Raw genomic sequence first — 15,552 nt, 5'->3', positions numbered from 1 at the left:
GTGTACCTCTCTGTACAGCACACCACCTGTATTACCCCCCACACACTGTGTACCTCTCTGTACAGCGCACCACCTGTATTACCCCCCACACACTGTGTACCTCTCTGTACAACACACCACCTGTATTACCCCCCAGACACTGTGTACCTCTCTTTACAGCGCACCACCTGTATTACCCCAACACACTGTGTACCTCTCTGTACAGCACACCACCTGTATTACCCCCCACACACTGTGTACCTCTCTGTACAGCACACCACCTGTATTACCCCCCACACACTGTGTACCTCTCTGTACAACACACCACCTGTATTACCCCCCAGACACTGTGTACCTCTCTGTACAGCACACCACCTGTATTACCCACCAGACACTGTGTACCTCTCTGTACAACACACCACCTGTATTACCCCCTCACATGCTGTGTACCTCTCTGTACAGCACACCACCTGTATTACCCCCCACACACTATGTACCTCTCTGTACAGCACACCACCTGTATTACCCCCCACACACTGTGTACCTCTCTGTACAGCACACCACCTGTATTACCCCCCACACACTCTCTGTACAGCACACCACCTGTATTACCCCCCACACACTGTGTACCTCTCTGTACAGCACACCACCTGTATTACCCCCCACACACTGTGTGCCTCTGTACAGCACACCACCTGTATTACCCCCCACACACTGTGTACCTCTCTGTACAGCGCACCACCTGTATTACCCCCCACACACTGTGTACCTCTCTGTACAGCGCACCACCTGTATTACCCCCCACACACTGTGTGTCTCTCTGTACAGCACACCACCTGTATTACCCCCCACACACTGTGTGTTTCTCTGTACAGCGCACCACCTGTATTACCCCCCACACACTGTGTACCTCTATGTACAACACACCACCTGTTTTACCCCCTACACACTGTGTACCTCTCTGTACAGCACACCACCTGTATTACCCCCCACACACTGTGTGCCTCTCTGTACAGCGCACCACCTGTATTACCCCCCACACACTGTGTGCCTCTGTACAGCACACCACCTGTATTACCCCCCACACACTGTGTACCTCTCTGTACAGCACACCACCTGTATTACCCCACACACACTGTTTACTAGAGATGAGCGGGTTCGGTTCCTCGGAATCCGAACCCACCCGAACTTCATGTTTTTTTACACGGGTCCGAGCGACTCGGATCTTCCCGCATTGCTCGGTTAACCCGAGCGCGCCCGAACGTCATCATCACGCTGTCGGATTCTCGCGAGGCTCGGATTCTATCGCGAGACTCGGATTCTATATAAGGAGCCGCGCGTCGCCGCCATTTTTCACACGTGCATTGAGATTCATAGGGAGAGGACGTGGCTGGCGTCCTCTCCGTTTATAGAGAAGAGAGTGAGACTAGAGTAGAGAGAGACACAGTAGTAATTTTGGGGAGCATTAGGAGGAGTACTACTACTTGCTGAAGTGATAGATAGATAGATAGATAGATAGATAGATAGATAGATAGTGTGACTGTATAATGTATATCTGACTTGTGGGGGAGACACTGACAGTGGGGAGCAGTTAGAGTCTGAGAGCAGGACTCAGGAGTACATATAACGTACAGTGCACACTTTTGCTGCCAGAGTGCCACACTGCCATTGTGACCACACTGACCACCAGTATAATATATATTGTGATTGTCTGCTTAGGAGTACTACTTGCAAGTTGCTGATAGTGTGACCAGTGACCTGACCACCAGTTTAATAATCACCACCAGTTTAATATATATAATATATATATATATAATTGTATATAATATATATATAATATTGTATACCACCTACCCGTTTTTTTTTTCTTTTCTTTCTTCTTCTTTATACATACTACTATAGTAGCTTACTGTAGCAGTCTGCGGTGCTGCTGAGCTGACAGTGTCCAGCAGGTCCGTCATCAGTCATTACATAATAAATATATATACCTGTCCGGCTGCAGTACTAGTGATATTATATATATATATATATATATATTGATTTCATCTCATTATCATCCAGTCTATATTAGCAGCAGACACAGTACGGTAGTCCACGGCTGTAGCTACCTCTGTGTCGGCAGTCGCTCGTCCATCCATAATTGTATACCACCTACCCGTGTTTTTTTTTTTTCTTTCTTCTTTATACATACTACTATAGTAGCTTACTGTAGCAGTCTGCGGTGCTGCTGAGCTGACAGTGTCCAGCAGGTCCGTCATCAGTCATTACATAATAAATATATCTACCTGTCCGGCTGCAGTACTAGTGTGATATTATATATATATATATATATATATATATATATATATATATATTGATTTCATCTCATTATCATCCAGTCTATATTAGCAGCAGACACAGTACGGTAGTCCACGGCTGTAGCTACCTCTGTGTCGGCAGTCGCTCGTCCATCCATAATTGTATACCACCTACCCGTGTTTTTTTTTTCTTTCTTCTTTATACATACTACTATAGTAGCTAACTGTAGCAGTCTGCGGTGCTGCTGAGCTGACAGTGTCCAGCAGGTCCGTCATCAGTCATTACATAATAAATATATCTACCTGTCCGGCTGCAGTACTAGTGTGATAGTATATATATATATATATATATATTGATTTCATCTCATTATCATCCAGTCTATATTAGCAGCAGACACAGTACGGTAGTCCACGGCTGTAGCTACCTCTGTGTCGGCAGTCGCTCGTCCATCCATAATTGTATACCACCTACCCATGTTTTTTTTTTTTCTTTCTTCTTTATACATACTACTATAGTAGCTTACTGTAGCAGTCTGCGGTGCTGCTGAGCTGACAGTGTCCAGCAGGTCCGTCATCAGTCATTACATAATAAATATATATACCTGTCCGGCTGCAGTACTAGTGTGATATTATATATATATATATATTGATTTCATCTCATTATCATCCAGTCTATATTAGCAGCAGACACAGTACGGTAGTCCACGGCTGTAGTTACCTCTGTGTCGGCAGTCGCTCGTCCATCCATAATTGTATACCACCTACCCGTGGTTTTTTTTTTCTTTCTTCTTTATACATACTACTATAGTAGCTTACTGTAGCAGTCTGCGGTGCTGCTGAGCTGACAGTGTCCAGCAGGTCCGTCATCAGTCATTACATAATAAATATATATACCTGTCCGGCTGCAGTACTAGTGATATTATATATATATATATATATATATATATATATATTGATTTCATCTCATTATCATCCAGTCTATATTAGCAGCAGACACAGTACGGTAGTCCACGGCTGTAGATACCTCTGTGTCGGCAGTCGCTCGTCCATCCATAAGTATACTAGTATCCAGCCATCTCCATTGTTTACCTGAGGTGCCTTTTAGTTGTGCCTATTAAAATATGGAGAACAAAAATGTTGAGGTTCCAAAATTAGGGAAAGATCAAGATCCACTTCCACCTCGTGCTGAAGCTGCTGCCACTAGTCATGGCCGAGACGATGAAATGCCAGCAACGTCGTCTGCCAAGGCCGATGCCCAATGTCATAGTACAGAGCATGTAAAATCCAAAACACCAAATATCAGTAAAAAAAGGACTCCAAAATCTAAAATAAAATTGTCGGAGGAGAAGCGTAAACTTGCCAATATGCCATTTACCACACGGAGTGGCAAGGAACGGCTGAGGCCCTGGCCTATGTTCATGGCTAGTGGTTCAGCTTCACATGAGGATGGAAGCACTCAGCCTCTCGCTAGAAAAATGAAAAGACTCAAGCTGGCAAAAGCACCGCAAAGAACTGTGCGTTCTTCGAAATCCCAAATCCACAAGGAGAGTCCAATTGTGTCGGTTGCGATGCCTGACCTTCCCAACACTGGACGTGAAGAGCATGCGCCTTCCACCATTTGCACGCCCCCTGCAAGTGCTGGAAGGAGCACCCGCAGTCCAGTTCCTGATAGTCAGATTGAAGATGTCAGTGTTGAAGTACACCAGGATGAGGAGGATATGGGTGTTGCTGGCGCTGGGGAGGAAATTGACAAGGAGGATTCTGATGGTGAGGTGGTTTGTTTAAGTCAGGCACCCGGGGAGACACCTGTTGTCCGTGGGAGGAATATGGCCGTTGACATGCCTGGTGAAAATACCAAAAAAATCAGCTCTTCGGTGTGGAAGTATTTCAACAGAAATGCGGACAACATTTGTCAAGCCGTGTGTTGCCTTTGTCAAGCTGTAATAAGTAGGGGTAAGGACGTTAACCACCTCGGAACATCCTCCCTTATACGTCACCTGCAGCGCATTCATAATAAGTCAGTGACAAGTTCAAAAACTTTGGGCGACAGCGGAAGCAGTCCACTGACCAGTAAATCCCTTCCTCTTGTAACCAAGCTCACGCAAACCACCCCACCAACTCCCTCAGTGTCAATTTCCTCCTTCCCCAGGAATGCCAATAGTCCTGCAGGCCATGTCACTGGCAATTCTGACGATTCCTCTCCTGCCTGGGATTCCTCCGATGCATCCTTGCGTGTAACGCCTACTGCTGCTGGCGCTGCTGTTGTTGCTGCTGGGAGTCGATGGTCATCCCATAGGGGAAATCGTAAGACCACTTTTACTACTTCCACCAAGCAATTGACTGTCCAACAGTCCTTTGCGAGGAAGATGAAATATCACAGCAGTCATCCTGCTGCAAAGCGGATAACTGAGGCCTTGGCATCCTGGGTGGTGAGAAACGTGGTTCCGGTATCCATCATTACTGCAGAGCCAACTAGAGACTTGTTGGAGGTACTGTGTCCCCGGTACCAAATACCATCTAGGTTCCATTTCTCTAGGCAGGCGATACCGAAAATGTACACAGACCTCAGAAAAAGAGTCACCAGTGTCCTAAAAAATGCAGCTGTACCCAATGTCCACTTAACCACGGACATGTGGACAAGTGGAACAGGGCAGGGTCAGGACTATATGACTGTGACAGCCCACTGGGTAGATGTATGGACTCCCGCCGCAAGAACAGCAGCGGCGGCACCAGTAGCAGCATCTCGCAAACTTAAGACAACAAGGAGAAAAGAAGACTCTTTTGTGGGTGCACTCTTGACTTTGAAATATGACATGAAATATACAAGATATGATATATAATGATCAAATCAACTTTTATTGACAAAAAATTAAGATAATTAGTGGTTAATGAAAGAAATAACAGTCCAACAAAGCAATATAGACAAAAAATTACTAATGTATTAATAATAATAAACCGGCTGACGGAGTATGTATAGATATTCTAAATGGTTAATGTGAATATTGGTATATTTGTGACGCTGCGTACCAATAACAGATGAATCCCTATCCTGTCTTAGTGCCAAAATAAATAGTCAATGAGACCTGCATACTGATTACAGTTAAGAATATAAATTCCCATTATATCCAGCTGATACAAAGTAAAGAAGCAGTGGGAAATAAGATGGCAGTGTGAATCTGCTGTCAATGTTAGACACTGAGCATGTGGAATCAATATGTGCTCTACTACACTGAGTCTTCCTCAATGGTCACCCACTTGAGTACTGACCCAGCCCAACACTGATTAGCTTCCAAGTTCGGACGGCTTCGGGCGTTTCCAGTGTGGTATGGTAGTAGAGAAAATAGGCGGTAATGGAAAGCTCAGGAATCACTGATGAGAGTTCACGAATCACATAGTATCAAGAAAGAGACAGATATAGGCCAGTAGAAGAAAATAGATGGATCTGCTGCCAGTGTTAGACAGGGGTATGGCCCTGAATCACTGGTGAGAGTCCATGAAATTAAAATGTAAATAGGAATAGGAAAAAGAGAAAATAGAAATCTCGGTATAAATTAGGTATCAGCAAAATCAAATGTCCTGATGGACTATTAGAAATTGATAAGGAGCAAAAAATGAACTAAAATAACACAGTCTTTTGCAATTGCTAAGGTGAAGCCAAACAGTGTTACCACTGTGAAGAATAGAAATACCAGTAAAAATTGAGTATCGGCAAAATAATATATCCTGATGAACTATTAGAAGTAAATAAGGAACAAATGAACAAAAAAAAACCCAGTCTTTTGTAATTGCTGAGGTGAAGCCAGACAACAGTGTTACCACTGCACAGAATGTATTGAATCGCTATTAAAGAAAGGCAAAGTGATACAATGTAGTCAAAAACATTGACTGTGATAAGAAAACAGAGCTGTAACCAGTGAATGCTACTCCTTGGGCTGTCACTGTAGGTTGAGGATAAAGGATAAACATTTTTAAATTCTCATGATATAAGTGTACATCAAATGGAAAGTGTACTATCGATATCTAGCTATTATTGGTGTTATTAATAGGTAGGGAGAGCGCTCCGGTCAGCTGATATGAAGAGAGGCCAGCAGGGGCACGAGACATGGGTGGGTGCAGGAAAGCGTCCGCTACTCAGGTCAGCCGGAAACAATGAGGGTCGGAAAAATCAGGGTCGGAAGACGCGTTTCACCCGTCCACCGGGCTTGATCACTTCCAGGTATTTTTTCATTTATTCATTATATCATATTCTTCATTAAGCCCTTGCTAATTTTAGGTAGCCATATATGCCATTATATTAATTACCTACCTATTAATAACACCAATAATAGCTAGATATCGATAGTACACTTTCCATTTGATGTACACTTATATCATGAGCATTTAAAAATGTTTATCCTTTATCCTCAACCTACAGTGACAGCCCAAGGAGTAGCATTCACTGGTTACAGCTCTGTTTTCTTATCACAGTCAATGTTTTTGACTACATTGTATCACTTTGACTTTCTTTAATAGCGATTCAATACATTCTGTGCAGTGGTAACACTGTTGTCTGGCTTCACCTCAGCAATTACAAAAGACTGGGTTTTTTTTGTTCATTTGTTCCTTATTTACTTCTAATAGTTCATCAGGATATATTATTTTGCCGATACTCAATTTTTACTGGTATTTCTATTCTTCACAGTGGTAACACTGTTTGGCTTCACCTTAGCAATTGCAAAAGACTGTGTTATTTTAGTTCATTTTTTGCTCCTTATCAATTTCTAATAGTCCATCAGGACATTTGATTTTGCTGATACCTAATTTATACCGAGATTTCTATTTTCTCTTTTTCCTATTCCTATTTACATTTTAATTTCATGGACTCTCACCAGTGATTCAGGGCCATACCCCTGTCTAACACTGGCAGCAGATCCATCTATTTTCTTCTACTGGCCTATATCTGTCTCTTTCTTGATACTATGTGATTCGTGAACTCTCATCAGTGATTCCTGAGCTTTCCATTACCGCCTATTTTCTCTACTACCATACCACACTGGAAACGCCCGAAGCCGTCCGAACTTGGAAGCTAATCAGTGTTGGGCTGGGTCAGTACTCAAGTGGGTGACCATTGAGGAAGACTCAGTGTAGTAGAGCACATATTGATTCCACATGCTCAGTGTCTAACATTGACAGCAGATTCACACTGCCATCTTATTTCCCACTGCTTCTTTACTTTGTATCAGCTGGATATAATGGGAATTTATATTCTTAACTGTAATCAGTATGCAGGTCTCATTGACTATTTATTTTGGCACTAAGACAGGATAGGGATTCATCTGTTATTGGTACGCAGCGTCACAAATATACCAATATTCACATTAACCATTTAGAATATCTATACATACTCCGTCAGCCGGTTTATTATTATTAATACATTAGTAATTTTTTGTCTATATTGCTTTGTTGGACTGTTATTTCTTTCATTAACCACTAATTATCTTAATTTTTTGTCAATAAAAGTTAATTTGATCATTATATATCATATCTTGTATATTTCATGTCATATTTCAAAGTCAAGAGTGCACCCACAAAAGAGTCTTCTTTTCTCCTTGCTGTCTTAAGTTTTAGTACTGACTCTGGGTGCACCACCAAACTATAAGAATTAGAAAACCTAGTTTTCTTTTCAATTTTCTATTTTGGTACTAAGTTATATTCCTATATCGATTATATCCTGTGCGGTATTTCCCAAAGATTAGCATCTCGCAAACGCCAACTCTTTCCTAGGCAGGCTACGCTTTGTATCACCGGTTTCCAGAATACGCACACAGCTGAAAACCTCTTACGGCAACTGAGGAAGATCATCGCGGAATGGCTTACCCCAATTGGACTCTCCTGTGGATTTGTGGCATCGGACAACGCCAGCAATATTGTGTGTGCATTAAATCTGGGCAAATTCCAGCACGTCCCATGTTTTGCACATACCTTGAATTTGGTGGTGCAGAATTTTTTAAAAAACGACAGGGGCGTGCAAGAGATGCTGTCGGTGGCCAGAAGAATTGCGGGACACTTTCGGCGTACAGGCACCACGTACAGAAGACTGGAGCAACACCAAAAACGCCTGAACCTGCCCTGCCATCATCTGAAGCAAGAAGTGGTAACGAGGTGGAATTCAACCCTATATATGCTTCAGAGGTTGGAGGAGCAGCAAAAGGCCATTCAAGCCTATACAATTCAGCACGATATAGGAGGTGGAATGCACCTGTCTCAAGCGCAGTGGAGAATGATTTCAACGTTGTGCAAGGTTCTGCAGCCCTTTGAACTTGCCACACGTGAAGTCAGTTCAGACACTGCCAGCCTGAGTCAGGTCATTACCCTCATCAGACTTTTGCAGAAGAAGCTGGAGACATTGAAGGAGGAGCTAACACGGAGCTGTTCCGCTAGGCATGTGGGACTTGTGGATGGAGCCCTTAATTCGCTTAACAAGGATTCACGGGTGGTCAATCTGTTGAAATCAGAGCACTACATTTTGGCCACCGTACTCGATCCTAGATTTAAAACCTACCTTGGATCTCTCTTTCCGGCAGACACAAGTCTGCTGGGGTTCAAAGACCTGCTGGTGAGAAAATTGTCAAGTCAAGCGGAACGCGACCTGTCAACATCTCCTCCTTCACATTCTCCCGCAACTGGGGGTGCGAGGAAAAGGCTCAGAATTCCGAGCCCACCCGCTGGCGGTGATGCAGGGCAGTCTGGAGCGACTGCTGATGCTGACATCTGGTCCGGACTGAAGGACCTGTCAACGATTACGGACATGTCGTCTACTGTCACTGCATATGATTCTCTCCCCATTGAAAGAATGGTGGAGGATTATATGAGTGACCGCATCCAAGTAGGCACGTCACACAGTCCGTACTTATACTGGCAGGAAAAAGAGGCAATTTGGAGGCCCTTGCACAAACTGGCTTTATTCTACCTAAGTTGCCCTCCCACAAGTGTGTACTCCGAAAGAGTGTTTAGTGCCGCCGCTCACCTTGTCAGCAATCGGCGTACGAGGTTACTTCCAGAAAATGTGGAGAAGATGATGTTCATTAAAATGAATTATAATCAATTCCTCCGTGGAGACATTGACCAGCAGCAATTGCCTCCACAAAGTACACAGGGAGCTGAGATGGTGGATTCCAGTGGGGACGAAATTGATAATCTGTGAGGAGGGGGATGCACACGGTGATATATCGGAGGATGATGATGAGGTGGACATCTTGCCTCTGTAGAGCCAGTTTGTGCAAGGAGAGATTAATTGCTTCTTTTTTGGTGGGGGTCCAAACCAACCCGTCATTTCAGTCACAGTCGTGTGGCAGACCCTGTCACTGAAATGATGGGTTGGTTAAAGTGTGCATGTCCTGTTTATACAACATAAGGGTGGGTGGGAGGGCCCAAGGACAATTCCATCTTGCACCTCTTTTTTCTTTAATTTTTCTTTGCGTCATGTGCTGTTTGGGGAGTGTTTTTTGGAAGGGCCATCCTGCGTGACACTGCAGTGCCACTCCTAGATGGGCCAGGTGTTTGTGTCGGCCACTAGGGTCGCTTATCTTACTCACACAGCTACCTCATTGCGCCTCTTTTTTTCTTTGCGTCATGTGCTGTTTGGGGAGTGTTTTTTGGAAGGGCCATCCTGCGTGACACTGCAGTGCCACTCCTAGATGGGCCCGGTGTTTGTGTCGGCCACTAGGGTCGCTTATCTTACTCACACAGCTACCTCATTGCGCCTCTTTTTTTCTTTGCGTCATGTGCTGTTTGGGGAGTGTTTTTTGGAAGGGCCATCCTGCGTGACACTGCAGTGCCACTCCTAGATGGGCCCGGTGTTTGTGTCGGCCACTAGGGTCGCTTAGCTTAGTCATCCAGCGACCTCGGTGCAAATTTTAGGACTAAAAATAATATTGTGAGGTGTGAGGTATTCAGAATAGACTGAAAATGAGTGGAAATTATGGTTTTTGAGGTTAATAATACTTTGGGATCAAAATGACCCCCAAATTCTATGATTTAAGCTGTTTTTTAGTGTTTTTTGAAAAAAACACCCGAATCCAAAACACACCCGAATCCGACAAAAAAAATTCGGTGAGGTTTTGCCAAAACGCGGTCGAACCCAAAACACGGCCGCGGAACCGAACCCAAAACCAAAACACAAAACCCGAAAAATTTCAAGTGCACATCTCTACTGTTTACCTCTCTGTACTACACACCACCTGTATTACCCCCCACACACTGTGTGCCTCTCTGTACAGCACACCACCTGTATTACCTCCCACACACTGTGTACCTCTCTGTACAGCACACCACCTGTATTACCCCCCACACACTGTGTACCTCTCTGTACAGCACACCACCTGTATTACCCCCCACACACCGTGTACCTCTCTGTACAGCACACCACCTGTATTACCCCCCACACACTGTGTACCTCTCTGTACAGCGCACCACCTGTATTACCCCCCACACACTGTGTACCTCTCTGTACAACACACCACCTGTATTACCCCCCAGACACTGTGTACCTCTCTGTACAGCGCACCACCTGTATTACCCCCACACACTGTGTACCTCTCTGTACAGCACACCACCTGTATTACCCCCCACACACTGTGTACCTCTCTGTACAGCACACCACCTGTATTACCCCCCACACACTGTGTACCTCTCTGTACAACACACCACCTGTATTACCCCCCAGACACTGTGTACCTCTCTGTACAGCACACCACCTGTATTACCCACCAGACACTGTGTACCTCTCTGTACAACACACCACCTGTATTACCCCCTCACATGCTGTGTACCTCTCTGTACAGCACACCATCTGTATTACCCCCCACACACTATGTACCTCTCTGTACAGCACACCACCTGTATTACCCCCCACACACTGTGTACCTCTCTGTACAGCACACCACCTGTATTACCCCCCACACACTCTCTGTACAGCACACCACCTGTATTACCCCCCACACACTGTGTGCCTCTGTACAGCACACCACCTGTATTACCCCCCACACACTGTGTACCTCTCTGTACAGCGTACCACCTGTATTACCCCCCACACACTGTGTACCTCTCTGTACAGCGCACCACCTGTATTACCCCCCACACACTGTGTGTCTCTCTGTACAGCACACCACCTGTATTACCCCCCACACACTGTGTGTTTCTCTGTACAGCGCACCACCTGTATTACCCCCCACACACTGTGTACCTCTATGTACAACACACCACCTGTATTACCCCCTACACACTGTGTGCCTCTCTGTACAGCACACCACCTGTATTACCCCCCACACACTGTGTGCCTCTCTGTACAGCGCACCACCTGTATTACCCCCCACACACTGTGTGCCTCTGTACAGCACACCACCTGTATTACCCCCCACACACTGTGTACCTCTCTGTACAGCACACCACCTGTATTACCCCACACATACTGTTTACTAGAGATGAGCGGGTTCGGTTCCTCGGAATCCGAACCCACCCGAACTTCATGTTTTTTTACACGGGTCCGAGCGACTCGGATCTTCCCGCCTTGCTCGGTTAACCCGAGCGCGCCCGAACGTCATCATCACGCTGTCGGATTCTCGCGAGGCTCGGATTCTATCGCGAGACTCGGATTCTATATAAGGAGCCGCGCGTCGCCGCCATTTTTCACACGTGCATTGAGATTCATAGGGAGAGGACGTGGCTGGCGTCCTCTCCGTTTATAGAGAAGAGAGTGAGACTAGAGTAGAGAGAGACACAGTAGTAATTTTGGGGAGCATTAGGAGGAGTACTACTACTTGCTGAAGTGATAGATAGATAGTGTGACTGTATAATGTATATCTGACTTGTGGGGGAGAGACTGACAGTGGGGAGCAGTTAGAGTCTGAGAGCAGGACTCAGGAGTACATATAACGTACAGTGCACACTTTTGCTGCCAGAGTGCCACACTGCCATTGTGACCACACTGACCACCAGTATAATATATATTGTGATTGTCTGCTTAGGAGTACTACTTGCAAGTTGCTGATAGTGTGACCAGTGACCTGACCACCAGTTTAATAATCACCACCAGTTTAATATATATAATATATTTATATATAATTGTATATAATATATATATAATATTGTATACCACCTACCCGTTTTTTTTTCTTTTCTTTCTTCTTCTTTATACATACTACTATAGTAGCTTACTGTAGCAGTCTGCGGTGCTGCTGAGCTGACAGTGTCCAGCAGGTCCGTCATCAGTCATTACATAATAAATATATATACCTGTCCGGCTGCAGTACTAGTGATATTATATATATATATATATATTGATTTCATCTCATTATCATCCAGTCTATATTAGCAGCAGACACAGTACGGTAGTCCACGGCTGTAGCTACCTCTGTGTCGGCAGTCGCTCGTCCATCCATAATTGTATACCACCTACCCGTGTTTTTTTTTCTTTTCTTTCTTCTTTATACATACTACTATAGTAGCTTACTGTAGCAGTCTGCGGTGCTGCTGAGCTGACAGTGTCCAGCAGGTCCGTCATCAGTCATTACATAATAAATATATCTACCTGTCCGGCTGCAGTACTAGTGTGATATTATATATATATATATATATATATATATTGATTTCATCTCATTATCATCCAGTCTATATTAGCAGCAGACACAGTACGGTAGTCCACGGCTGTAGCTACCTCTGTGTCGGCAGTCGCTCGTCCATCCATAATTGTATACCACCTACCCGTGGTTTTTTTTTTCTTTCTTCTTTATACATACTACTATAGTAGCTTACTGTAGCAGTCTGCGGTGCTGCTGAGCTGACAGTGTCCAGCAGGTCCGTCATCAGTCATTACATAATAAATATATCTACCTGTCCGGCTGCAGTACTAGTGTGATATTATATATATATATATATATATATTGATTTCATCTCATTATCATCCAGTCTATATTAGCAGCAGACACAGTACGGTAGTCCACGGCTGTAGCTACCTCTGTGTCGGCAGTCGCTCGTCCATCCATAATTGTATACCACCTACCCGTGTTTTTTCTTTTTTTCTTTCTTCTTTATACATACTACTATAGTAGCTTACTGTAGCAGTCTGCGGTGCTGCTGAGCTGACAGTGTCCAGCAGGTCCGTCATCAGTCATTACATAATAAATATATATACCTGTCCGGCTGCAGTACTAGTGTGATATTATATATATATATATTGATTTCATCTCATTATCATCCAGTCTATATTAGCAGCAGACACAGTACGGTAGTCCACGGCTGTAGCTACCTCTGTGTCGGCAGTCGCTCGTCCATCCATAATTGTATACCACCTACCCGTGGTTTTTTTTTTCTTTCTTCTTTATACATACTACTATAGTAGCTTACTGTAGCAGTCTGCGGTGCTGCTGAGCTGACAGTGTCCAGCAGGTCCGTCATCAGTCATTACATAATAAATATATCTACCTGTCCGGCTGCAGTACTAGTGTGATATTATATATATATATATATATATATTGATTTCATCTCATTATCATCCAGTCTATATTAGCAGCAGACACAGTACGGTAGTCCACGGCTGTAGCTACCTCTGTGTCGGCAGTCGCTCGTCCATCCATAATTGTATACCACCTACCCGTGTTTTTTCTTTTTTTCTTTCTTCTTTATACATACTACTATAGTAGCTTACTGTAGCAGTCTGCGGTGCTGCTGAGCTGACAGTGTCCAGCAGGTCCGTCATCAGTCATTACATAATAAATATATATACCTGTCCGGCTGCAGTACTAGTGTGATATTATATATATATATATTGATTTCATCTCATTATCATCCAGTCTATATTAGCAGCAGACACAGTACGGTAGTCCACGGCTGTAGCTACCTCTGTGTCGGCAGTCGCTCGTCCATCCATAATTGTATACCACCTACCCGTGGTTTTTTTTTTCTTTCTTCTTTATACATACTACTATAGTAGCTTACTGTAGCAGTCTGCGGTGCTGCTGAGCTGACAGTGTCCAGCAGGTCCGTCATCAGTCATTACATAATAAATATATATACCTGTCCGGCTGCAGTACTAGTGATATTATATATATATATATTGATTTCATCTCATTATCATCCAGTCTATATTAGCAGCAGACACAGTACGGTAGTCCACGGCTGTAGCTACCTCTGTGTCGGCAGTCGCTCGTCCATCCATAAGTATACTAGTATCCAGCCATCTCCATTGTTTACCTGAGGTGCCTTTTAGTTGTGCCTATTAAAATATGGAGAACAAAAATGTTGAGGTTCCAAAATTAGGGAAAGATCAAGATCCACTTCCACCTCGTGCTGAAGCTGCTGCCACTAGTCATGGCCGAGACGATGAAATGCCAGCAACGTCGTCTGCCAAGGCCGATGCCCAATGTCATAGTACAGAGCATGTAAAATCCAAAACACCAAATATCAGTAAAAAAAGGACTCCAAAATCTAAAATAAAATTGTCGGAGGAGAAGCGTAAACTTGCCAATATGCCATTTACCACACGGAGTGGCAAGGAACGGCTGAGGCCCTGGCCTATGTTCATGGCTAGTGGTTCAGCTTCACATGAGGATGGAAGCACTCAGCCTCTCGCTAGAAAAATGAAAAGACTCAAGCTGGCAAAAGCACCGCAAAGAACTGTGCGTTCTTCGAAATCCCAAATCCACAAGGAGAGTCCAATTGTGTCGGTTGCGATGCCTGACCTTCCCAACACTGGACGTGAAGAGCATGCGCCTTCCACCATTTGCACGCCCCCTGCAAGTGCTGGAAGGAGCACCCGCAGTCCAGTTCCTGATAGTCAGATTGAAGATGTCAGTGTTGAAGTACACCAGGATGAGGAGGATATGGGTGTTGCTGGCGCTGGGGAGGAAATTGACAAGGAGGATTCTGATGGTGAGGTGGTTTGTTTAAGTCAGGCACCCGGGGAGACACCTGTTGTCCGTGGGAGGAATATGGCCGTTGACATGCCTGGTGAAAATACCAAAAAAATCAGCTCTTCGGTGTGGAAGTATTTCAACAGAAATGCGGACAACATTTGTCAAGCCGTGTGTTGCCTTTGTCAAGCTGTAATAAGTAGGGGTAAGGACGTTAACCACCTCGGAACATCCTCCCTTATACGTCACCTGCAGCGCATTCATAATAAGTCAGTGACAAGTTCAAAAACTTTGGGCGACAGCGGAAGCAGTCCACTGACCAGTAAATCCCTTCCTCTTGTAACCAAGCTCACGCAAACCACCCCACCAACTCCCTCAGTGTCAATTTC

General features: G+C 44.5%; 2 pseudogenes; one reads left to right on the top strand and one right to left on the bottom strand.

Moving 5' to 3' along the window:
- Positions 1 to 5,494: 5,494 nt before the first annotated feature.
- LOC135054390 (5S ribosomal RNA) lies at positions 5,495 to 5,613 on the bottom strand (annotated as a pseudogene).
- A 1,677-nt stretch (positions 5,614 to 7,290) lies between these two features.
- Positions 7,291 to 7,409, top strand: LOC135054389 (5S ribosomal RNA; annotated as a pseudogene).
- The last annotated feature ends 8,143 nt before the right edge of the window (positions 7,410 to 15,552 follow it).

The sequence above is a fragment of the Pseudophryne corroboree genome, chromosome 2 (genome assembly GCF_028390025.1).
Source record: "Pseudophryne corroboree isolate aPseCor3 chromosome 2, aPseCor3.hap2, whole genome shotgun sequence".
Classification (NCBI taxonomy): domain Eukaryota; kingdom Metazoa; phylum Chordata; class Amphibia; order Anura; family Myobatrachidae; genus Pseudophryne; species Pseudophryne corroboree.
The sequence above is the reverse complement of the archived record's forward strand: the minus strand, read 5'-3'. Positions and strand labels throughout refer to the sequence as shown.